General features: G+C 41.8%; 1 long non-coding RNA gene across 1 annotated transcript; it reads right to left on the bottom strand.

Moving 5' to 3' along the window:
* Window positions 1-9,835: 9,835 nt before the first annotated feature.
* LOC131381901 (uncharacterized) lies at window positions 9,836-22,152 on the bottom strand. Its single transcript, XR_009210940.1, has 3 exons — window positions 22,122-22,152; window positions 10,360-10,452; window positions 9,836-9,888 (listed from the first exon to the last, which is right to left on the bottom strand). It is a non-coding gene; the product is annotated as an uncharacterized LOC131381901 (long non-coding RNA).
* Between the last annotated feature and the right edge of the window lie 1,630 nt (window positions 22,153-23,782).

The raw sequence follows: 23,782 nt of genomic DNA, 5'->3' as shown, positions 1-23,782 counted from the left end.
AATTTATAAATGAAAGAGGTTTAACTGGCTCACAGTTCTGCATGGCTGGGGAGGCCTCAGGAACCTTACAATCATGGCAGAAGGAGAAGCAGTCACGTCTTCCATGGCAACAGGAGAGAGAGAGGATCAAGAGCAGAGAAAAACTGTCTTATAAAACCATCCAATCTCGTGAGAATGCACTCATTATCAAGAGAACAGCATGGGGAAACTATCTCCATGATCCAATCACCTCCCTTGGTCAACATGGGGGAATTACAATTTAAGATGAGATTTAGGTGGGGACAGAAAGCCAAACCCTATCAATTAGACTTTTCTCAATGCACTCCTCTAAGGTAAGCCACTATTATTATCCTAACTTGGTAAACAAAGAAACTGAGGCACAGAAAATTTAAATAATTTGTTTCAGGTAAGGAGTTGAGTCACTGCATAGAAGAGCCTAGAACTCCTGAGTTTCAGCAGATCTCACCAAGCTAAGCACTGGACACACGAGGCCATTAAACGCAGTGGTACTCCGACACCCCTGTGTCACGGTCATCTCTGGGGCACACCTCTCCCACTAGCTTGGTTGTACTTCCACTGTAATTCATTTTTGCAGCCCCCATTGCTAACACATACTGGGTATACAGTAGGTGCTTAATCAGTGGTTGAATAATTGATTTTTTAAAAATTATTTTTAGAAATAGTGTCTGGCTCTGTCACCCAGGCTGGAGTGAAGTAGTGAGATCATAGCTCACTGCAACTTAAAACTCTTGGGCTCAAGCAATCCTCCTACCTTCAAAAGATGTTTGTTGAGAATCTACCATGTGCTATGTGACGTGCCTGGAGTTTTACATAAATTGACTAGTATTTCAAATGCTGGTTCTCTGGGGAATATTACATGAGTTATACAGTACACACACAGAAAATGTATACACCCAAAGTTATGTCTCTTTGAGAAGATGACAGATTTTGATTTGTTTGGGCTGGCTTGCTTTCTTCCTTCCTTTCTTTCTTTCTTACTCTGTAAGACAGAATCTTACTCTGTCACCTAGGCTGGAGTGCAGTGGCATGATCTGGGCTCAGTGTAGCCTTGACCTCCTGGGCTCAAGCAATCCTTCCACCTCAGCCTCCTGAGTAGCTGGAACTGCAGGTACATGCCATCACACCTGGCTTTTTTTTTTTTTTTTTTTTTTTTTTTTTTGTAGAGATAGGGTCTCTCCATGTTGCCCTGGCTGGTCTTGAACTCCTAGGCTCAAGCAATCCTCCCGAAGTGCTGTGATTACAGGCGTGGGCCCCTGAACCCGGCCATGGTTGACTAATTGAGATATAGTGCCCACTGAACTGACCGCCCTAATGAGGTACACAGCAAGATGCTCTGCTAATACCTCTGGGAGTCAAAGGCACGCCCGGCAGCCCATTCTCCATTTGTGGCTTGGATCCCACTCTCTCCTGCCTTCTTGGGAAGCGTCTATTCTTGATTAGTTCGTCTCTCTCTTTTCAAGTCAACTGTTCCTCTTCTTCCGGATCCTTCCATTAGCATTAACATGTTCAAGCCTCTACATCGTCTCTAGGGATCACATGGATTTGGAGATTTTAAAGAAACTGACCTTGAATTACACACATCCTCCAGAGACTGCCGCTTTTCCCTTTACCCCTTCCAGACCTTCCGCCTCCATTTCCCGCCCAGCCCAGCTTCCGTTCCCACTCTCCAACTGCGGGGGTTCTCAACAGCCACCAGAGCTACGTGGATTTCACGTTACAAAATCCCCTGGTAGTTACTTTAATGCTCAAGCCTTCCACACAGTGACCCCACCCTCTCCAGCCATCCTTCTCTCTGCGGCCACCCGACCCATCCGCCTTGCCAGTTTATTCTGCTTGACTAAGTGATTAAATGGTAGAGATTCTGAAAAGACTCTCTTCTCTTCGCATCCTATACTCTTTCCCTCGGCAATCTCAGCCATGCCCGTGGTCTGTTTGCCAGATAAATATCATTAGATCAGAGACTTCCCAAATTACATCTCCAGCCCAGAACTCTTCTGGGCGTTCTGGATCCATCTATCAAAGTACCCATCCAATGACTGCACCCTTCAACCTTCCTGTTTCTGAAACCTCCCCCAAAATGCCAGATTCTCCACTCTGGACATGGTCTTCCTCTCTGTTTCAGGAAACAGAAAGACAATCTGTCCAGTTGCAGAAGCCAGAAACCTGGGAATCGCCTTTGTTCCCTCTCTCCGCTCCCATGCATTTCAAGTCATTCACAAAGCCCCATCAGTATCACTTCCTGAAAATCTTCCAGTGTACCCACATCCCTTTCTGCCCCTCCCTTAAACCCTAACTCTTCTCTCCACACTCACTGTTTCTCTCTTTCTCCTTTTTTTTTTTTTTTTTTTTTTTTTTGAGACGGAATCTTGCTCTGTCTCCCAGGCTGGAGTATGATGGCATCTCAGCTGACCACAACCTCTGCCTCTTGGGTTCAAGTGGTCTCATGTCTCAGCCTCCCAAGTAGCTGGGATTGCAGGTGCGCCACCACGTCCAGCTAATTTTTGTATTTTTGTTTGTTTGTTTGTTTGTTTTTTGAGATGGAGTTTCGCTCTTTGTTGCCCAGGCTGGAGTGCAATGGCACGATCTCGGCTCACTGCAACCCCCGCCTCCTGGGTTCAAGCGAGTCTCCTGTCTCAGCCTCCCAAGTAGCTGGGATTACAGGTACCTGCCACCACGTCCCAGCTAACTTTTGTATTTTTAGTAGAGATGGGGTTTCACCATGTTGGCCAGGCTGGTCTCGAACTCCTGACCTCAGGTTATCCACCCACCGTAGAGACGGGGTTCGACACTCTTGCCCAGCCCTCTCCCCACTCCAATCCACACTCCACTCAGAAAACACTACCCTGACCTTCTAACACATATGCCTCCCTTAAAAGCCCTCCAATGTCTGCCCCTTGCTCTGAGAATAAAGACCTAAATCTTCAGCATGGCCCATTAGGTTTGCAGGATTAGGCCTCTACATCCACCTGCAATGTTGTTCCCTCCCACTCTCGCCCTGAACTTCTGTCTTCCATCCGCTGACCTTCCCCCGGGTTCTTAATTGTGAAGTGCACCCTTCCCCTCAGGACTTGACCTATGCTGTTCCCCCTCCCAAAGACCTTTCCTAACAACCAGCGACCTTCAGATAATAAACAAAATACATTAGATCAAAAAACAGCTCAAATATTTCCTCAGGGAAGGCTTTTACGATGTGATCTCCCAGATTAAATCAAGTCCCGTAGTCTCTGTGACATGGAGTTTCTCCAAAGAAATGAAACTTTCATGGGATTCAATTTCAATGACATGCCAGGATAACAATGTAATTCCATTATGTTGTTTCTATGAAGAGAGTTCAAATAACCAAATATTATCACTGGAACAGACTTGAAGGTCCTTCAATTCAACTGTACCCCACCTGGTTTCCACAGTGCTCTGGCGATTAAAGCCACTAAGGAAAAGGCCCAACAGCAGGACTTTGCATTCCTTTACCCCTGTTTCACCTCTGTCTTCATCAGAAAACTCTACTGTTATAGGGAGCCTCTCTGTACCTATTCTGGTTCAGGGGCTGCTCAATTTTTTTTAAAAAAAAAAAAAAGGAAAAAGAAAACTCTACCATTATAAATTGTGATTCCATAGAATATTATGCAGGAGGAAATGGTTTAGCTACTAAAAGGGATTTGAAATACATTGGTCTAGCCCAGCTATTTCACGATCTAAATTGGGAGGTTGAGTCCTGCAAACAGAAAGTGACTTGCACCAAGTCCCAAAGCTAATTAATTGCAAAGTCAGGGTCGTATTCCATAGAATCTGTGCAAAATGGTCAGCTTGCAACCTAGAGAAGAGCTGCCAGCAGAGCTACTGGCCAGAAGTGTAAAATGAATGAGTTGTCTGTTGTGAGGAAGAGCCAGTAGGTTGAGATACAGGGCGTGGAACACGTTGTGAAATAAAAGTCAGATATAAACAATTCTAGAGATGATATGTGAATCTTATTTTACTGGCTGTCATTTTCAAGATTACAAAACCCCAAACTAATTTTCTCCTTCAGCCCTTGTTGATACAAAGATGTACATATCTCAAGTATCTAGCCTAATCTCAGTAACTACAATAAATATTATGACAAACAATTACTTAACAAATTTTCCTTAGGCCTTATACTATCAATGTCTCCTGGATCCAAAAAAAAAAAAAAAAGCAGATGGATTGAAAACCCACAGTGATAAAGTGCTATCACTGGCTAGTTCAGATGGCCAGAGTACAGTGTGACTAAGGCCTGGACCTTGCAATGCATCTCTTTTACATAGCTAACTGTTTCCTAATCGTTGGCCAACAGACGCACCACTGGGTCACTGACTACCAAATGCTACTTGATCATCCTTCAAGGTCAGCTCAAGCATCTCATTATACTGTGTTCACTGTGGTCTCCCCTCTGACTTCTTGCAGGCTTTAGCAGCCATAGTGTTCATTTGGTGGCTGGGCACAGTGGCTGATGCCTGTAATCCCAGCAATTTGAGAGGCCGAGGAGGAAGGATCACTTGAAGCCAGGAATCGGACAATAGATGGGGCCACAAAGAGAGACTGTGTCTCTACAAAAAATAAAATAAAATAAAATAGCCAAGCATGGTGGTGCACACCTGTAGTCCCAGCTACTTGAAAGGCTGAAGTGGGAGGATCACTTGGAGGTCGAGGCTGTAGTGAGTCATGATTGTGCCACTGCACTCCAGCCTGGGCAACAGACCCGGTCTCAAAAGACAAAACAAAATAAAACAAAGTATTCACTTGGCATTTATCTTAGGATACTCCACATTGTTATTTAATCCATTAGCATATGTGGTCTTCCTAATTAAATTATAAATCTCTCTGCTACAAAGATGACCATCTTATGCTTCTCAGCAGATCTTATACCTTGCCCCACTGATGATAAGTACTCAATAAATGTTCATTGATAATAGTAATGATAATGCTGACAAAGACGAGAGATGAAGCAAGGACATTTCCCCTTTATCCTCTGCTGGAAAAAAACTGCTCCAAATGCATATCCTGCTGTTCAAGGCATTTCTTATGAAAGCACAATGGATAAAAAATAATAACAAACATTTGTGCTTGCTTTACAGTTTATACACATTATCTCACATGAAAGCTACTCTTATTTTCTCTGTTTTCTGGGGAAGAATGTTGAGGCAAAGAAGAATTAGGCAGCTTTCTCATCATTCCATAGAGGCCCTGAAGAAGGAAGAGAAAGCAATGTTTTCATATTGGTGTAGACCAGTAGGAAAAGAAAAACCATCACTAAGTACATGTCTTATTTAAAAATCGGCAAATGAATAATCATGGGGAAATAAGTTCCACACTGGGAGAAGCATATGAAAGGAGGCATGTCATTATTGTGATTAAACAAATCCTTCTTTCTTTGTTTTTCTGTTTGTTTGTTTGTTTTTTGTGAGACAGGGTCTCGCTCTGTCACCAAGGCTGGAGTGCAGTGGCAAAATCACAGCTCACCGGAGCCCTGACCTTCTGGGTTGGAGCAATCCTCCCACCTCAGCCTCCCGAGTAGCTGAGATTACAGGCACACACCACCATGCCTAGCTAATTTTTTTTTAATTTTGGTAGAGATAGAGGTCTCTCTATGTTGTCCAGGCTGGTCTTGAACTCCTGGCCTCAAGCAATTCTCCCATGTCAGCCTCCCAAAGTGCTGAAATTACAGGCATGAAGAGATTACACCTTGTGTAGGAATTACATTTTGTGTTTTAAGAGCACAGAAAACGAATTAAGACATCATGCCAAACACAGCGTTTCATGCCTGTAATCCCAGCACTTTGGGAGGCTAAGGCAGGCAGATCACCTGAGTTCAGGACTTCAAGATCGGCCTGTCAAACATGGTGAAACCCCGTCTCTACTAAAAATACAAAAATTAGCAGGGCATGGTCGTGCACACTTGTAGTTCCACTTACACAGAAAGCTGAGGCAGGAGAATCGCTTGAACCCAAGACAGAGGTTGCAGTGAGCTGAGATGGCACCACTGCACTCCAGCCTTGGCAACAGAGAGAGCCTCGACCTCTGAAAAAATAAATAAACAAATAAATAAAAATTAAGACATGATCCTGTCATTCATTTATTGATTCAATAGATATTTATTAAATGCCTACTCTGTGCCAGCATTGAATGAAAATAACACTTGACTTCCAGACAAAAGACCTAGATTTAAGACTGACTTTGTTATTTAGTAGTTGTGTAGCCTCTCTTTGCCTCATTTTCTTTGCCTGCACAGTAGCAGTAATAATAAAACTGACCTCACAGGTTATTCAAGATATGAAAAGATAAAACACAGCCCCCAGCTTGCAGGATGCTGCAGAAACACCACGGTGACATCTGGCTCAAACCGAGACTTGACAAATAAATTTCTCAATATTTGCCGCATCAGAACACGTGATTGCTGTTGCTTTGGGGCTATAAAATTAGGGGTGCTAAAAAGAAATCAGAGATGGTGAAATACACAGAGTAAGAGTAGGGAAGACAACGGCAACATAGGCACAGAGAATTAGAGAACCAAAAGGAACCTCGGGACTGGTCCAAGGCTCTCACTTGTAAGGAGACAGCACAGGCTTTGAAGACAAAAAGCCTTGGAAAAGTCTTGGGTTCTTTTCTTTCTTTTTTTTTTTTTTTTCTGAGACAGAGTCTTGCTCTGTCACCCAGGCTAGAGTGCAGAGGCAGAATTTCGGCTCACTGCAACCTCCACCTCCCGGGTTCAAGTGATTCTACTGCCTCAGCCTCCCGAGTAGCTGAGATTACAGGCATGTGCCACCACGTCTGGCTAATTTTTGTGTTTTTAGTAAAGACAGGATTTTGCCATGTTGGCCCGGCTGGTCTCGAACTCCTGACCTCAGGTAATCCACACACCTCAGCCTTCCAAAGTAGATCCTTGGGTTCTAATCCTAGCTCCCATACTTTCTAGTTGAGTGGCTTTGTGTCCAGGACAACCCCTTTAGCCTCATTGTGTCATTTAATGGGAATAATCACGACTACAACACAAGTGTTGTGTGGATTCAGTAAAATAGAGCTAATAGTAAATGACATATTCTTTTTAGTATTTAGATGTTTTTGAAATATTTTTGTTTTCTGGGATATTTTTATGGCCGGGAGAGGGTGGGTTGAGTTACGTGGTAGCCAAAGAGAGAAAGATTGGAGTCTGGAGTAAAGACTAGTGCAGAAAGAAAGTGCCAGATCGAGTTCCGTTCCTTTTTCTGCTGGGAATTCTGACAAATCCAAGGACAAGAATGGTATAGAAACTGAGTCATAACTCTGCTATAAGACTCTGCTGTATTCTAGGAGAAATGGAGTCAACTTTACTGGGAGAGGACTGTAATCTAAGCCAGAGGAGAAACTACAGCCAAGAAAAGCTGTGCTCTCCGGGGGCAGGCAGCTAGTTATTGATGGAGCTGGAGTTCACGTGCACATCTTTTCGGGATACCAAGCTTTGTACAATCCATGTATTCATTCATTCACAAAATAAATAACGGCCACCACCCCAGTGCCTAGAGTCATAATCATGGGGTAATATACAAAACTCTGCTTACCAGAAATGTACAATGGCAAGCAATGGCCTCAATGAAAATTACCCTAATCTAGAAACCCAAGGAGAACAAATCAGTGCTGCCTCTCCCTGCTCATTATCCACTGTGGATTTCACACCAATCAGAAGAGATGTGCATGCTGGGAGAACACTGAGAAGCTAGGAGCAGCAATCTCTGCCAGCCACTTGTGACTTCCTGTTCTGTCTACTGTGCTTCGGGGAGGGACTTTCCTAGGTGGTATGCTAACCTATATTTTTCAAACAATTAGATTGTCTTCAAACCAAAACCTGCCAAAACTGAAGAAACATTTTAACAAAACCCAGCGAAAGTAGCATATACCTTTTTTTTTTAAATCCACAAATGTGAAAAGTTTTTGGTAAGCTTGAACACTCTACTACCAAATATTACATCCAATTCTGTTGTCTGAAAAATGTTTGAGGCCACACAATAAGAACACCACATCCTAATGAGTAATGAGGGTTACATAACAGCAGAGATAAGCAACACCGCCCGCAGATTGCATGAAAATGCTAATACCGACTTCTTGGCCACAATGTGAAGTAAAAGGAAAGAACAAAACCTCCAAATATTACTCCCAATTGTTGCAGAAAACCATGCTTGGTTTGACGTGAGTGTTGATGACACTTTTTCTAATTGTTTGCTCTTTGTTTCAAAGGTCACTTTTTTTCATTCACAAATCAGAGTGTTTAACAAGAACCTTAGGAAAGCTGATTGAATGAGAACTAAAACCATGGTTCGTGGATAATGGAACAAAAATTCTGGGAAAGGAAAAATCCTAGAGTCTTCCTCATTCAACTGTGACACAATTTCACAACGGAAAGTTCTTCAATATGTCAAGCTGAAACTCCCTTGCTGAGACACCAAGGGGACAGCCCTTCAAGAGAATAAGTGAAGATTAAAAGCACGGACTCCCTGAAGCAATGTTCCCCTAACTATCCTCCTCAGAACACCAGTGACTTAAGATAATAATAATAACAATGAATTCCCTTGAACCCAGAATAAAACTTGGAAAGAAAAAAAGAAAGTAGAGGGATAGGTAAAGGTAGGAACAGAGTAAAATATGCTATTTATATAAAATATGTTTTCCCAGCCAGTAGCTTATCTTTTCATTTTCTCAAAGACGTCTTTTGGTGAAAAATTTTTGATTTTAGTAAGATGTTATTTTCTTTTACGGTTGATGTCTTTGCATTCTATTTAATAAAACTTTGCCTTTAACCTGCCCCCCAAAAAATAATAATCATAATGAGTTTGTGGGGGAAAGATTAACTATAAGTAAAGGAATTATAAGTAAATACTATAAATACTATATTTCCACTTTGAAAGTTTGAAATGTACTATTAGAATATTAAAATTTTTCAGAAGTCCAGTAGTAATGATACCCACATAGCCTAGTTTATAAGCAGAGTCCTTCCCCACCCCCACCCCCACCCCTGGACATTTTTTGTTAGTTCTTGAAATTTCACTGCAAAATGCACATTGGAAGATGGTGCTTAAATCCCCAGGCCAATATCTTTATTTTATGGTTCAGGAATTTAGAAAGACTGTAACTTGCAAACGTTTTGTATGGAAAAGTTATCAACCCTTCCTGAACAAAAATATCAACTTTTTTTATGCTTTAAAATTGCAGATCAATTCCCTTTTGCAGGGAAGAAGTCTCTCATTTTGTGCACTTGTCCCTAAAATACAGGAGCTGCTTAAAAATAATTCACCTACATTGGAAGCCTGTGATCCCAGCTGAAATCTAGGCCCATCTCAGATCACCCCCTTCAATCAGCCAGTGCCTGGTTGTGTGAGCTTGCGTGTGACTCCGCCATTTACACACACTGGGTAGGTGTGAAGAGGCCTGGCACACAGCCACGTCAAGGCTAAAAGGAGCTTAGGGATCATCAGCCCTGATGCCTTCACTTTATAGCAATAAGGGAACTGTTGCTTCAAGAGGGAAGTTGGCATCCCCTAAAAGACAGTTCATTCGTAGCCAAGCCAAGACTTACCTGAATCTCTCCTGACTGCCTCTCCCCTCTCCTCTACATTCACCTTCCCCAGAGTTATGCAAACCTGCTCCCTGACCTGCAGACTAGAAAATTGGACTCAGCCGGCAGAAGCACTTGCTTACCTAAGAGTATGCAGAAGCCAATTTACTGTTAATGCTGAGTTGCTTTATTCTAAGTGCAAAGGTGAAATGATTTCCACTCCTGACAGCTCTAGAAGAATAATGGGAGCGTGGAGAAACACTGTCTTCGCCGATGCCCCAACTCAGTCTTCTCCTCTGGACAGATCCATCAAGTTCCAGGTAACTCTCCTGCGATGTGCATAAGGTTAAGGATTTAGCTAGAGATGAAAAGGATGTCATTTAAAAGCAAAAGCTATGAAGAATTCAATACAAATGTCCTAGGAGCTTACAGCTCTCTATGTATGTGGCGGTAGATTTTTGCACTGAAATTTGATTTTTTTTTCCACTTTGGGTTTTTATTTTATATCCGTCACTTGACAAGGATTAGCTCCTTCTCTTCATTCACCCCCTGGGAGCATTTAAATGATACTTCGTTCTTGAAAATGAGCATTTTTACTTTTAACTATTGATTTCAGAGTTCTGTGAACTTTCCCTTGAAGTCATTTCCTCAGACCCCTCTACAGGCTCAGGGACTCTCATCCCTATTCCACATAGGGTCACATTTCAACAGATCTTCTGCCCTCCTGGTCCTCCTGGTGCTGACCCCCAGGAAATAAGGAGCATGTTGCATTGAGATAGCCATTATGTATCTCCACTCACCAGAAACACCATCGCCAGGTGGCAGGGATACAGGATGACAAGAAAACAATCCCATCTTTCATTTCCCAGCTTCTGTCACCCTCACCCTCCAACCTGAAAACGGACCAGAAAAATCCAGTGAGAAAAGGTTTGAGAGCCTCTGTACCAAGCTGACGAGGACTCGCAAAGTCCCACTGTTGCCTGCCTGGAGAGAAAGCATTCGAGTGAAAGAGAATAAATCGTATTCACCAAGCATATCATTCATCTTGACTGTTTAGGGCAATTCCCTTTCGATATTTTTGTTTTCTCTAAGCTTGGCCTAGCCTTTAAAAAAAAAAAAAAGAACTGTCATTTCTATTCAATTAACTGCTTCTCCCTCTGACTTTAAATCAAGGGCAGTGTCTGTTCAATTTAATTACTTTCCAAGGAGCCTGGGTGGTAAAGCAGCCACCACGAAAGCAAAAGAGCCATATGGTGCTTTACAAGGCAAGAATTCGATATAATTTAAGGATATTCTCCTAACAGAAAATGCAATAAAGCTGATTTCCCCCCTGCTGTTTTTCTAGCCTCTTGACATATAATATGTTTGTAGGTCAAGATTTCGGCTGAACAATTCAAAGCAAGTAAAATGAGGAGAGTGTCATTTACCTATGGAAGGTCTACAGAAGAGAATCATTGAAGGCCTTGCTGTCCCAACTGTTCTGATTCTGTGTAAAAAGTGATCTTTTTATTTAAGGAGGGTGCTTATTTTTATCATGTACATGCACAAAATTTTCAGATATAATGGCATTAATAATTGCTTCACTTTTACACTGTTGGTGGGAATGTAAATTAGTTCAACCATTGTGGGAGATGATGTGGTGATTCCCCAAAGATCTAGAACCAGAAATACCATTTGATCCAGCAATCCCAATACTGGATATATGCCCAAAGGAATATAAATCACTCTATTACAAAGATATATGCATGCATAGGTATCTATGCATATGTTCACAATAGCAAAGACATGGAATCAATCCAAATGCCCATCAACAATAGACTGGATAAAGAAAATGTGGTACATATACATCATGGAATACTATGCAGCCATAAAAAGGAATAAGATCATATCCTTCATAGAGACATGGATGAAGCTGGAAGCCATTATCCTCAGCAAACTAACGCAAGAGCAGAAAACCAAACACCACATGTTCTCACTTATAAGTGGGAGCTGAACAATGAGAACACATGGACACAGGGAGGGGAAAAACATACACTGGGGCCTGTCTGGGGCTGGGGTGGTAGGAGGGAGAGCATTAAGAAAAGTAGCTAATGCATGCCGGGCTTAATACCTAGGTGATGGGTTGACAGGTGCAGCAAACCACCATGGCACACGTTTACCTATGTAACAAACCTGCACAACCTACACATGTACCCTAGAACTTAAAATAAAATTTTCTTAAAGGCTGGGGACCCAAACGTCACTTTAAGTAATAAACAGAATACCTTTTGGTTTAAAAAAGAATTGCTTCAACATTACAAAACAAGATTAGGCCAGAATTGTGACGCTGAAGGGGAAAAATTGCAGAAACATAGTATGGCCAGAACACCAACACCTTAATTCTAAGCTTGACTTGGACACCAACGAGCTGTGAAACATCAAGCAAGTGGCTTTGCTTCTCTGTGTCTGTGTTGCCATCTGTGAAAAGAGGGACCTCCATTAAATCAACACTAGGACTGTGTCTGTAACATTCATTAAGACTATCAGATGACAGCACGGCACCTACCAACTGCCAGTTACAGTCTAAAATGAAGCACTCCCCTCCCCCCAGCAGAAGAATCAGCATGAGGACAGCTTCAAGCAATGACATAAACCTAGAGTATCCACAAAGACATAACTTAGAGTGAAGCCACCTGAGAAGGAGTTGCTTGCTCTGTGGCCAGACTCTGGGGTGCAGTGGCATGATCTCAGCTCACTGCAACCTCCCACTCCTCAATTCAAGTAATTCTCCCGCCTCAGCCTCCCAAGTAGCTGGGATTACAGGCACACACCATCATGCCCAGCTAATCTTTGTATTTTTAGTAGAAACGGGGTTTCACCATGTTGGACAGGATGGTCTCAATCTCCTGACCTCATGATCCACCTGCCTCAGCCTCCCAAAGTGCTGGGATTACAGGCATGAACCACTGCACCCGGCCAGAGTTGCTTTTTTTAATTAATGACATCATAGGCTCCAGAAAAGTGCTGGTCAAAAGATGAAATGGAATGTTAAGTCATAAGGAATTGCACTATTAACATGTTAATTTACATGGTGTAATCGGATATGCTGGGATTCAATATATTCTGTCCTTGGGTAAAATTTTTCATTTATGTACACTGTACATAATACAAAATTGGTATTACATAATTTGTAACAAGGTACATAATTTCACCCAAGTTATCTATAGTCTTATGTAGACTCCTCAGTTAAGTCTGTTTACATTAGATAACTACTTAAGATTATAGGAAGCAAGTGAGAATCAAAGAAATATACACACGTTTTTAGCAGAAAATTCCCCTTGCAGTATACCAGCCAAAAATGATGGATTATCTAGTAAATCAAAAATTAATTAGATAGTCTCAAATTACTTAGTAGGTCTTTTCCATATCTTTATATACATTCACCCCTGAATAAAAATGTCACCCTTTTATTCAAATGATAATGATTGTTTTGTGAGTTCAACACAAAAGTGATCCACCACTCAGGTGTAAAATCCCAAGAGAGATTATGGTCTTTAGGCTTAGGTTAAGTTTGAATTAATCAAAATCTTAGGCATGTTCTGTGTAATAATATATATATTTAATGTAAATGACTCAAGGGGACCTTAATCTATGGATTCTTAGTCTTTCCAGGTCTCGAGTTCTGTCCATCATTTTTTCTTCATGTTGGTATATTATTGTATGAATTTGATTCAAAGGCTGGGTAAACCATGCTCATGCCTATTTTCTGTGTGGCTCTGTTCTTAGCTGTCATTATCCTTTGTGAGCCAGGCACAGTGGTTCACACCTATAATCCCAGCACTTCAGGAAAGCAAGGTGGGTGGATTGCTTGAGCCCAGGAGTTCGAGACCAGCCTGGGTAACATAGTGACACTCTGTCTCTCAAAATGAAGACAATCTAGCCAGGCATCATAGTGCACATCTGTAGTCCTAGCTACTCAGGAGGCTGAGGTGGAAAGATCACTTGAGTCCAGGAGGTCAAGGCTGCAGTGAGTCATGATTGCACCACTGCACTCTAGCCTGGGGGGAAAAAAAGCCTTGGTTTAACTCATTAAATGAAGATGAAGTAAGGGCATGAGATAGAGACAAATCTTTGTAAAATGAATCAGTTGGGCTGGGCGCGGTGGTTCATGCCTGTAATCCCAGCACTTTGGGAGGCCGAGGCAGGTGGATCACCAGAGGTCAGGAGTTCAAGACCAGTGTGGCCAACATGGCGAAACCCTGTCTGTAATAAAAGTACAAAAATTAGCCAGGTATGGTGCCAGGCACCTGTAATCACAGCTACTCAGGTGGCTGAGGCAGGAAAATCGCTTAAGCCCGGGAGGTGGAGGTTGCAGTGAGCCAAGATAGCACCACTGCACTCCAGCCTGGATGACAAGAGCAAGACTCTATCTCAAAAAAAAAAAAAAAAAAAAAGAATCAGTTGATAGTACAGCCTTCCAACAGAACAGTAAATAATTTAAGACACTATCCAAACACCTCCTGGAAAAGATATTTTACTATGTAGTCCAATTTTAAACAATTTTGATAATATAAGACAAAGTAGCAAATTTGAGTCTTTGTTGTTGTTATTAGAGATAGGGTCTTGCTCTGTTGCCCAGGCTGGAGTACAGTGGCACAATCATAGCTCACTACAGCCTCAAACTCTTTGGCTTAAGGGAGCCTCCCACTTCAGCCTTCCAAAGTAATTGGGACTGCAGGCTCACACAACCATACCTGGCTAAATTATTTTTACTTTTTGTAGAGACAGGGTCTCAATATATTGCCCAGGCTGGTCTTAAACTCCTGGGCTCAAGCAGTCCTCCCCACTTGGCCTCCCAAAGTGCTTGGATTACAGATGTGAGCCACCACACCTTGCCAAATTTGAGTCTTTTATACAGTTATTTCCCATGAATGGCAGATAACTAATTTTTATGTATGTGATTGCTCTAAATTCACAACATGTATTTAGGCTCTGTAAATCAGATACGGATTTTCTCTTTGCCTAAATGCATCAACCAAATGCCAGTGGAAAATATCAACCAATCAATTAATCAAAAAAGTATCTTGTCAGTGCTGCTCTGGGCACTATCATATTTCGTCCATATCCAAACAGGTTTATTATATATTTGAAGATATAGGAATAAAATACCTTTTTTAATTATACATGTTCTATTCATAATGATATGCACCTATGACACAGAGTGCAAGAGTTTAGAAGGGAAAAAGAGTAAGTGCATGTGAAAAGAGATCACACGATGTGTGTTCATGCCATGGAAACTTTTTATTGTATATTTAATATAGTTGTATGTTTTCACAGATCTCACTTGTAGTCTTTTCAGTAATGACTTTTCAGCTATGGGTTCTAAGTTCTTTAAGCTGCATAATTAGTTACTTTGCAACGAAGACAACCCCTTTACTGGACTAATGAATAGCCACAGAGAGTAAGGATATAGCTGAGTAACACCTTTCTTTAGAGGGTAGGACTTTACAATAAAAGAGCTTACTATTTCAAGTATTATATTTCCCAAATCATAACATCTTTTATTTCTTTCCTATGCTATCCCTCCTTATTTTTATAAGATTTACCTAACAAAGTTAATGTTTGCAATGAGAGAGTGTGGTTTAATTAGACTGTGGTTCCAGGTAAAATATAGTAGGAAACAAAAGAACACTGTTTCAGCTGCAACAACTTTCAGAAGCCAGATAAATTACTAAAGCCATATTGTCCAAGACATCAGAAAGCTATGAAAGCCAAGGGGACTAAATGAACCCAACCCAAGACAGAAGAGCCCTTCCAAGTTCAGTGGGCAGCCACTGGCTGCTTTCTACCCTGGGAATAGTTGTCGATTCTGAGTGCAAGATGAGGCTCAACTAGGCCTAAATACAAGGACGTTACTATGAGAAAGAAAAACTAGAAAGCTGTTGAAGGTTGTGTGGGGCTGAAATGACAATTTGGAAACCTCACAAGCCCTAAATGCACAAGACTACTTTCCCCCGTGTTTCACTTGCTGATTGAGGGGCACATAGAATATTTGAAATCCTTAAAATAAGAGACAGAAATACATGAGGGGTCCTCAAAAAGTTCATGCAAGGCGCATATTATGAAAAAACTATGCATGAATTTCAAAAAAATTTTGCAACAAAATATACTCATAATAACTTGTTATGCCATATCTAACAGGATCTAGATTCAGGGCCTAAGAAGGATGAGACGTCAGTTGGAAAAGACCCCCTATCAAATGAATTCTGCAAAAATTAAAGCAAGAACAAACATCAAACCGATGATGAAGCTTGGGGAAAAGAATGCTGAAATCACTGCTTTAAAAAGAGATTATGAATACAGTGTCCCAAATAAATCAGCAGTTTACAAATGGATAACTTGTTTTAAGAAGGGAAGAAGCAATGTTGAAGATGAAACCAGCAGCATCAGATCATCCACATCAATTTGCAAGGGGAAAAAAATGCATCTTCTTTGTGCTCTCATTGAAGAGGACTGACAATTAAAAGCAGAAACAATAGCCAACACCATATACTTCTTAATTGATTCTGCTTACACAATTCTGACTGACAAATGAAAGCTGAGCAAACTTCCACTTAGTGGGTGCCAGAATTGTTGCATCCAGCTCACCTACATACAGGAGCAGGGGCTTTCAATGGAAATTTTAAACAAGTGGGATCAAGATCCTAAAGCATTTTGAAGATTTGTAACAGAAGTGAAACACAGCTTTCCCAATACCATCCTGAAGACAAAGCACAACCAAAGCTACAGCTACTGAGAAGTAGAAGTGGCCAAGTCAAAGCAAAAGCAGACCAGGCAAGACCAAAGATCATGGAACAGTTTTTTGAGATGCTCAAGGTATTTCACTTGTTAACTTTCTGGAGAGCCAAAGATTGTAACGCCTGCTTATTATGAGAGTGTTTTGAGAAAGTTAGCTGAAGCTTAACCAGAAAAATGCCCAGGAAAACTCCACCAGAGGGTCCTCCACCACAATAATGCTCTTGCTCATTTCTCTCATCAAACAAGGGGAATTTTGTGAGAATTTCAATGAAAAGCATTAGGCATCCAACTTACAGTCCTGATTTGGCTCCTTGTGACTTTTGTCTGTTTGTTTGTTTCTTAATCTTAAAAAAACTTTAAATGGAACTTATTTTTCTTCAACTAATAAGGTGAGAAAAAGGGTGCATTGACTTGGTCAAATTCCCAGGACCCTCGGTCCTTTAGGGGTGGACTAAATGGCTGGTATCATTACTTACAAAAATGTCTTGAATTTGATGGAGCTTATATTGAGAAATGAAGTTTATAGCTTTTATTTTTTCCTTTTCATTCAATTTTTCCATCAACTATTTGAAGTCCCTTCAAACTGTAGTGTCACAGTAATGGAAAGACAAAGTCGCTGTCGAGGAAGAGCATCTGCTGCAAAAACACAGCCAGTCTCTTTCATAGGTATTTGTCAAAGTTGGGAGAAGCAGGGGGCTGGAGACTAGACAGCAAAATTCAAAACTGCTGAAAGGAAGACAAGTTACCCTGTAGTCCTGGCAGGCAGAAATGGGGAAGGCAAAGAAAGATTGGCTAGGCTAGTAGCAAAATCCATACAGGGTCTTCCCCACCCTAAAATTATATTTTTTAATTTTGTTCATTTATTTATTTTGAGACAGGGTCTCACTCCATCATCCAGGATGGAGTGCAATGGCACGATTACAGCTCACTGCAGCCTCAACCTCCCATGCTCAAGCAATCCTCCCACTTCAGCCTCCTGAGTAATGGAGACTACAGGCACATACCACCATGCCCAGCTAATTTTTTTATTATTTGTAGAGGTGAGGTTTTATTACATTGCCCAGACTGTTCTCAAACTCATGTACTCAAGCGATCCTACTGCCTCGGCATCCCAAAATGCTGGGATTACAGGTGTGAGCCACAGCATCTGACCTAAAACATTTTAAACCAGAGATAAACAGTTTGACTAATGCCTTATCCATGACTAAATCCTCAAAGAGCAAATCCTTTCTGGGCCAAAGAAATACAAACTTTATTCTCTACTGTCCCTTTACGCACAGTGTCCAGCATAAAGTAAAAAATTACATGACATGAGAAGCAGCAGAAAATGGCTAATTATCAGAGGAAGAAAATAAACAGCCATTTGAAGCAACAGAGATGTTACACATGTTGGAACTAGCATTTTAAATGTGCTGTTAATATGTTAAATAAAATAATAGTTTATTCTATATAAAAAAGCATCAAAGGATGCTCTACAATTAAAAATTAAAATATCTGGAAGTAAGAATTCATTGGTTAGGCTTAACATCAGACTGGCAAGTTAGAACCCAGGATTGGCAAACTCAAAAACAGGTGAACTTTAAAATATTTTTTTAAAAAGTACACAGAGAAAAAAAAAGAGCAGAAAACAAAGGACACATGAAACATAGTCAAATGATCTAACAAATGTATAATTGCAACCTCAGAAACAGAAGAAAATGGGTAAAAAACAATATTTGAAAGAATCACAACTGAAAATTTTCTAAAACTGATGAAAGATGTCAGTCTGTAGAGTCAAACAGTTCAACAAATTCCAAGCAGGATAAATATAAAGAAAGCCACACATGAATTAATTGCTATGGGGTAAGATTTGAGCATCAGTGTATTTTAAAGCTTCCTAGACAAATAATTCTGTATAGTCAGTGCTGAAAAACACTGGTCTGGGGAATGCCGTATTTTAAAAGTATGTACAGTTTGTTTAATGTGTTATGTTTTCAAGGGAACATAAAACAAAGCAAGTTATAGCCTCTTTCTTCTTAAAATGCCCCCTAATAGGAGCCAGAAAACAAGTTAAAAATCTCAGTTATCATCTCCATACCACAAATCCACAATTTTTTTTTCAGATACAATCTCTCTCTGTTGCCCAGGTTGGAGTACAGTAGTGCAATCTCAGCTCACAGCAGCTTCTGCCTCCGGTTCAAGCAATTCTCATATCTCAGCCTCTTGAGTAGCTGGAATTGCAGGTGTGCACCACCATACCTGGCTAATTTTTGTATTTTTAGTAGAGATGGAGTTTTGTCATGTTGGCGAGGCTGGTCTTGAACTCTTGACCTCAAGTGATCCACCTGCCTTGACCTCCCAAAATGCTATGATTACAAGTGTGAGCCACTGTATCTGGCCGATTTCACCATTTTTAAATCAACATCTTTCTCTCTATAGTCCATTGATTACCATGGAAAGAAAAGTGAAGTGGTATAGAATAAATCTGGCTGGAAGTTTTCTGATTGAAAAAAAAATTCAGAAAAATGCTGCAGGAAGGAAGGAGTACAAAATAGGCTTTATATAGCACTTGCTATATAAAGGAGCCCTGTCACTTGACATGCGTCTTCACAGAAGACACCAAAAGATCAAAAGAAGATAGATTTTTATCCTGGGTGAAGATACTTAACAGTCAAGTCGACTAAAGCTTGTCTCTTAACTAGATAGAACAGCCAAAGCAAAGGAGAGTCTATGTGAGACTGAGGCAGATGAATGACTAGAAACAGAAGACAAATCCCAATGGGGCTTTGGGCACTGGGTTTGCTACCATCTCAGATTTGTTGTCCATTTCCAGAATAAGAATTTAAAGCTGAGAAAGAAAGAGTTGTTTTTGTCCAGTCCGAGGGTAAGATTACATAAATCAGCTGCCAAATAATTACAAATATAAAAGAGGTTAATGCATTGCCTTTGAAAAAAGAAAATTATTTTTCTTTCTCTAGTCCCACCATGTTTTTCTAGTGGCCAAGACACATTAGAAAGCTTCTCAATAAGAGGATTTTGTATTAGAAATATCTATTTATATACCTATTTCTACCACTAGTCATGACACATGATTGGCCTTAGTCCATGGTGGATGCATGAACGACATTCCCTGCTCTGTCACCACTGAATGTCATGTGACCAGCCATGAACCACATACCTGACCTTTGAGCAACTCAGTGGCATCCTACAATGATCTTTGGCCCTTATATTTATGAGTTTGTTTGTTTGGTTCAAAAACCATAAAGACACTAAGAGCCTCTTTGTCTAAGCTTTATATATAACCGAGGAATCCACAGGAAAAGTAAGAACAGAAAGTTGGCATTTTGATTTTAAAAATTGGAAGGCACCTTGGATTTCTTCAAGGGAGCAGCGTGGGGTGAACTCTTGGCTGCTATTTACATGTACCCGGATGGCAGGCCTCCTGCAGCCCCGCAGTGTGTCTTGCATGCCATCCTCAGGGGACAGGAAAACACGAGAATCATCATTGTTGTCCCACACAGGTTATCATCAGGGTATTGACACTCCTCACCGCCCAGAGTCCATAATGAGCCACTGCTCCACAAAACAGAATTACTCTTCACTAATTCTGATGCTAAAAACCTCTAGCCCTCCTGCCTTCCCTGAACCAAATTCATATAAATATCTAGCAGCTTTTTACAGAAGCATTCAGGTGGCTGCAAGCTGTAGTACATTTGTCCGGTTTGTGCATTGCACAAGGCGGCTGACACAGGGGAAAGTGCAGTCTGAGATCCAGCCTGTGTTTTGTTTGCCAAGCCGTGAGCCTTGGCACTGGCATTTGTCCATGTGGAAGAGGAGATGCTTTTTTGCCTTTTCCCCACACCAAAGGTGTAGTCTCCTTGCCAAGCCATGTGCCTGTAGGCCCGAGGATGCCTGGGGGTGGCTCCTTGTTCTAAATTAACTGTCCAGAGGAGAACCTTGCTCTAGTTCACACACAGGTTCAGTATAGGCAAGTGGAAGCCTGGGATGATCATTCAAAGTGTGTGCATGTGGCCGGGTGTGGTGGCTCACACCTGTAATCCTAACACTTTGGAGGCTGAGGCGGGCAGATCACTTGAGTTCCAGAGTTCAAAAACAGCCTGGCCAACATGGTGAAACCTTGTCTCTAATAAAACTACAAAAAAATTAGCCGGGCGTGATGGTGGACGCCCACAATCCCAGCTACTTGGGAGGCTGAGGCAGGAGAATCGCTTGAACCTGGGAGGCGGCTGTTGCAGTGAGCTGAGATCACAGTACTGCACTCCAGCCTGGGTGACAGAGCGAGACTCCATCAAAAAAAAAAAAAGTGTATGCATGTGTGTGTGTGTGCATGTGTGTGCATGCGTGTGTGTGCATGCGTGTGTGTGTGCATGTATGTCATGGTGGGGGTGCTGCCCAGGGGCACTGTGCACGTGAGCCCACCACTTCATTCCTTCGCACTGTGTCAAAGGCACAGCCTTATTACCTCAGCCTTGTCCTGGGCATCAGACACACATGTTCACAAGGTCATCAGAGAATATTCATGCCCTAACTCTCCTATTTTTCTTTCCAGATTTCTCTTCTCATAAGCTCCACCCTATCTGAAGTCCCTTTTCACTCGTGCCCCGTGATGCACCAACTCTACCTGGAAAAGGATAAAGTGCTAAGACCCTGCTCCCTCCTTGCATCTCGCATATTCCAAGATTGCAGGTATTTGCTGAATGCCAGTGGCATTCTACTAGCAATCCACTGATGCACAATGAATTACCAAAACTTAGCAGCTTGAAACAGCAAAGATTTTTCTCTAAATGAACAAGTTCTCTGTGGGTCTAGAATCCAGGAGTGGCTGAGCTGGGTCACTCATGAAGGTGAAATCAAACAATCAACCAGGATGCAGTCATGTGACAGTTCAACAGAGTCTTCCAAGCTCCCCCACATGACATTGGCTTTAAGTTCCTCTCTGGCTGTTGGTTTGAGGCCTTAGTGTCTTCCCACCAAGGCCTCTCCCTAGAGTGGCAGCCAGCTTCCCCAGAAGCCAGGGACCCAAGAGGGGTGGAGAGGCAATGAGTGGAGAATGCTCAAGGTAGAAGCCCAAGTCTTCTATAACCTAATCTCAGAAGTGGCACATCACTTTGCCAAACACTGTTGGTCTTGCAGACCAGCCCTGATACAATGGGCAGCAGGGGCTCCTGGGGGCCACCTTGAAGGCTGGCTACTACAGAGTCACTCTCAGTCCACGCCTGCTAACTCACCAGGGTGGGAAGGCAGAGGCAGGCAGTGAGCTCACATTCTTCAATTAGATGTTTACAACACTATGAAGCAAATCCCGGTTTTCTTCTCATTTTGTTTTGTTTGTTTGTTTATTTGTTTGTTGCTCGTTTTGGAGATGGGGTCTCGCTCTGTCACCCAGGCTGGAGTATAGTAGCATGATCATAGCTGACTACAGCCTCGACTTCCCAGGCTCAAGCAATCCTCCTGCCTCAGCCTCCCAAGTAGCTAGGACTACAGGCGTGCACCACCACACCCAGATTGTTTTTGTTCTCATTTTTCAGATGACAAAACAAACTCTAGGAATGAAATAATTCATCCACAGACCCAAAACTAATAGTAGACAGAATCCACTCCATCCTTTCCTAAGGACAATATCTCACCTTTGGAATATTTTTCTCTGCCCTCCTGCCCACCCTTGGTACATTTACCTGGGTTATCATCCTACTCAAAATAGTTCCATCTTTCAGTTGAATAGAAGAGAGGATCCCATCTCCTCATAATGGCATTTAAACTCTTCTACAGTTTTGCTAGAACCTACCTGTGACAATTCATCTTATGTGTCCACTTCGCCTGGCCATGGTGTCTGGATATTCAGTCAAATAATATTCTGGATGTTTCTGGAAGGGTGTTTTGGAGTGAGATTAATAGTTAAATCAGTGGACTTTGATTAAAGCAGGTCACCCTCCCTAATGTGGGTGGGCCTCATCTGATCAGTTGAAGACCAGAATAGAATAAAAAGGCTGAACTTGCTCAAGCAAGAGGAGCTTCTCCACAGACACCTTCAGACTGCATCTGCAGCAGGAGGTCTCCCTGGTTTTCCAGCAGACAGCCTTCACGCTCAAATGACAGCTCTTTCCTGAGTCTCCAGCTTGCAGACCTCCATCATCAGATTTTGGACTCACAAGACATCCACAATCACTTGAGCCAACACACACACTCACACACACACTCACACTTACACACACATTCTCCAAGCTCTGCTTCTCCAAGAACTGTGACTAATACACTCCTTTCTAGCCTTTCTTTTTACCGTGTTGCCCATCACCATCTCCTCAGCATCACAGTTGCTGCCCACACACTCACACGCATGGCCACGAGCATACACTCCCACACTCAGGTTCACCCACCCAGGACACTCAGCATTTCCCCAGCATGACCTGCATCTTCCCATTTCCATGTCTTTGCTCAAACAGCTATGACCTCTCTCCTGCCCCCACCCAGTCTGTTCCACACCTATAATCTCACCGTTCTTTGTTGTACATCCTCCACTACAGCATTTATCATTGGGTTCTCCAGTATAAAAGTTAATGTTGGCTGGGAACAGTGGCTTGTCCCTCTAATCTCAACACTTTGGGAGGCTGGGGCAGGAGGATTGCTTGAGCCCAGGAGTTTGAGACCAGTCTGGGCAATATAGCAAGACCCAATCTCTAAAAAAAATTCTTAATTAGCTGGGTGTGGTGGTACATGACTGTAGTCCCAGCTACTTGGGAGGCTGAGGCAGGAGGATTGCTTGAGCCTAAGAGTTCAAGACTGCAGTGAGCTGTGGTCACACCACTGCATTCCAGCCTGGACAAGAGAGTAAGACCCTGTCTGCAAAAGTAAAATTTTAAAAAAAGTTTTAATGCCTATCTCCAATACTAGATTTGGAGCTTCTGGAGGGCAGGAATGATGTCATTCATCTCTCTTCAGCACACCCCAGTCACAAGTACAGTGCTTTACTCGCGAGGAGTAAGTATCAATAAATATTTTCAGAACTGAACTCTTCATCAGTACTCACTAGGTGTTGAAATCTATAGAATCACATCTCATTGTATCCAGGGCAAAATTACACACACACACACACACACACACACACACACACAGTATATACACATATAAAGTTACCTATATACATATTATATATACATATTTAAAGTTATATATATATATGTATAGAGTGGGACAGATATGCTAATAAATATTTTTTGAAATAATACAGTAAAAGCTCTTGGAGAGGTATTCTGTCCTGTAATTGTCACTATTTAAAAATGAAATGGGTACATGCTGGAAACATGGTGTGCTGGTCTCCTAAAATGATCCACTTGCTGAAAAGAACTAAAATTCTGCATGAAAAGAAATGTCATCTCCTTAAAAGAATCAATGAGCTGGCAAATCTGTATGGGGTAAAGGGTATAGGAGATGAAGGCCAGGACCTGCCCA

Source organism: Hylobates moloch, unplaced genomic scaffold (assembly GCF_009828535.3).
Source record: "Hylobates moloch isolate HMO894 unplaced genomic scaffold, HMol_V3 SCAFFOLD_2, whole genome shotgun sequence".
Classification (NCBI taxonomy): domain Eukaryota; kingdom Metazoa; phylum Chordata; class Mammalia; order Primates; family Hylobatidae; genus Hylobates; species Hylobates moloch.
Note: the sequence above shows the minus strand (reverse complement) of the source record. Positions and strands in the feature narration are given on the sequence as shown.